The following is a 2,911-nucleotide window of genomic DNA, read 5'->3' as shown; positions in this document are numbered from 1 at the left end:
TTTTTGCCCTGATTTCCCTCAGTGATGGATTTTGATCGGGGAGTCTTAAGATGAGATAAATCCTATCCTTTCCAACTTGGCTTTGGTCATGGTGTTTTATCCCAGCAACAGAAAGCAAACTGGAGTAAGTATTTATTGACACTTGAGAAGAAGCTTATTATAAAATGTCAATAGGGAAACTAAGCTATAAATAATAAAATACTTCTCAGGTCAGCAAGGCGACTGACTCAACAGGTAAAGGAGCTTGCCAGCCAAGCAAACCTGACAGTTTGATCCCCAGAACCCACGTAACAGAAGGAGAGAATTAACTCCCACACAATAACCTCTGACTTCCTTCATTCTTGATGGAGCATGAGCCCCTCCCTCTCATACAAACAAAGATTCCTAAAAATTATTATGGTATTATAGACATGGAAATCTAAAAGAAAATATATCAAAATGTTCCTGAGAGATTCCTACTGAGCAACATGCTGCGTAATATTGGCTGTTGACAGGAAGTAGACTCATCTAGAAGACAAACCTCTAGCTACGTCTGAGGGGGGTTTCTGGATTCAGTTAACTGGAGTAGGGAGACCCATCCTAACTGTAGGCAGAATCATCCATGCTACGCCACGGCAATAAGGAGAGTAACTGACAGAAGCAGCCAGGCTGCTGCAGATGATATTTGTATCATTGTTTTTCTAAGTCTTCTGCTTTAGGACATTTCCCTTGTTCTCATGGTTACTAAATTTTTTTTCCTATGATCAGCATGAATGAACATAAAATTAATCATAGCATTAGGAGTTTTTTTTTTTTTTCACTCTACTGAGAGACTTACTTTCCCTCTCAGCCCCTTTATATTCTGTCGTTTGAAGAGAAGAAACCAAAACTTAGGGGCACTTAGAGACATAGCCAGTTGAGGGAAAAGTCTAGATTGTGGTCCAATGCAGCCCTCCAAGGAGCACGGGGCCTCAGAGGAGATTGGACCAGAGTTCTGAGGGTCCTTCTAGGCCAGACTCTGTCCCTGCACGGTGCCAGCTCCACCAGGCACTCCAACTGTATGTTAAGGTTTTTATTGCTGTGATTAAACTCCCTGACCAAAAGCAACTGGGGAGGAAAATGTTTCTTAGGCTTACACTTTCACACACAGTCCATCACGGAGGAAAGTCAGGAACAAGGAAGAAACCTGGAGGCAGGAGCTGACGCACAGGGTACGGAGGAGTGCTGCTCACTGGCTAGCTCCTCATGGCTTGCTCAGCCTGCTTTCTTATAGAGCCCAAGATCTGCAGCCCAGGGGTGGCCCCACCCACAAGGGTCTTGGCCCTCCCACTTTAATCACTAAGTAAGAAAATGCCCTATAGGCTTGCCCACGGTCAGATCTTAAGGAGGCATTTTCTCAATGAGGTCGTTTCCTTTCTGATGATTCTACCTTGGGTCAAGTTGACATAAAACCAGCCAGCACAAACTGCTTCACTCAACTCCAGTCTTCCCGCTCGGCTCACTCAGGAGGCTACATCTTGGATTCTGTTTGCAGATTCTGTTTCACTTAGACAATTAGATGGTAAATAATTGAAGAGAAACGGAAACTGGCAAAGTGGTGTGTGATGTCCAAATAGCTCTCTTGTTTACTCTCTGGTGTAAACTCAAGGCTCTTCTGCAAACCAGGCGACCCAAGTGTAGATTCATGTGCAAACACAGGAATCTCCCATTTTTCCTCCCATCTTTGGAAGCCGTTTGTGGACTTCACTTTCCTGCTTAGGTTAAATTCAGAAACAGCTTGGCCTAGGCAGACATTCAGATGACATCATACACACATCTGAAGCTCCTCCCACTTGAGGTTGTGTGACCCAAATCCAGAAGCTCCGATTTCTCTTTCTGTGAGGATTCATTATCTAATAAAGCAGAGGACTCCGTATATCTCCGGCCATGCTCTCTCTTCCTCCGTGCTGAGGGAGGTACCTTTCAGCAGGCCCCGCTAGACCTGTCTGTCACTAAAGCAGCAGTCTTAGTTAAGACTCGGAGTTACAGGTAACATAAACCAGCCCCACAGAGCTTAAGAAGAAAAGGATATGGACACCGTAGTGTCCTTCGAACCCAAGGGCGGACATGGATTGAGGACAACCCAGCCTCTCAAAGGCATGAAGTCATCAGACCACAGGAAAAGCAAGTAGACAGGAATAGAGGTTCCGAACCCACCCCAAGCCCCTGGATATAACTGCGCTTCTCTCCAGAGTGAGGGCTTCAAGCCCCTGGATATAACTGTGCTTCTCTCTAGAGTAAGGGCTTCGTCTCTCTAGTCCTTGGCTAACTTCTTTCAGACTTTTCTCACAGCTTTGTCATACTTCCTACCCACTGCGAAAATAGAGTGTTCTTCCTTCCCTTGTCCCCCCATTTCAGTTCTAAAAGATGTTCACTTGTCTATTTGGGTCACCGGTCCATGATCTAGGCTGACTTAGCCACATATGTATGACCTTACTATGGTTAAATATTAAAATAGCTGCATGGAGTCTCCTCTTCTGCGTGTGCTAAAATGTCTAATAAAATCTAGGTATGGTATAAAAGTAAAATAATTTTTAAGGACACAGAGAGCTCAGGCAGAGATGAGGATTAGTGCATTAAAATTCTAAGAGAAACGAGCCCTTTCTAAACGAACTCATCACATCTGACAATTTTATCACCACCCCACCACCACCACCACCACCACTTTTGTTTTCTTTTGTTTCCTACAAATTCAGGTGCCAGTCAGGAAGGCTTCGGAATGTTCTCAGTGTGAGGTCGTTACTGGGACAAAGAGAACATAGTTGAGCTGATTCCTTCATTTGACCAGCAGGACAGCAGACTCCCAGGAGCTCTGAACACCTGGACAGTGGCCAGCAGGACAGCAGACTCCCAGTGGCCAGCAGGACAGCAGACTCCCAGTGGCCAGCAGGAC

The sequence above is a fragment of the Mastomys coucha genome, unplaced genomic scaffold (genome assembly GCF_008632895.1).
Source record: "Mastomys coucha isolate ucsf_1 unplaced genomic scaffold, UCSF_Mcou_1 pScaffold21, whole genome shotgun sequence".
Lineage (NCBI taxonomy): Eukaryota > Metazoa > Chordata > Mammalia > Rodentia > Muridae > Mastomys > Mastomys coucha.
Note: the sequence above shows the minus strand (reverse complement) of the source record.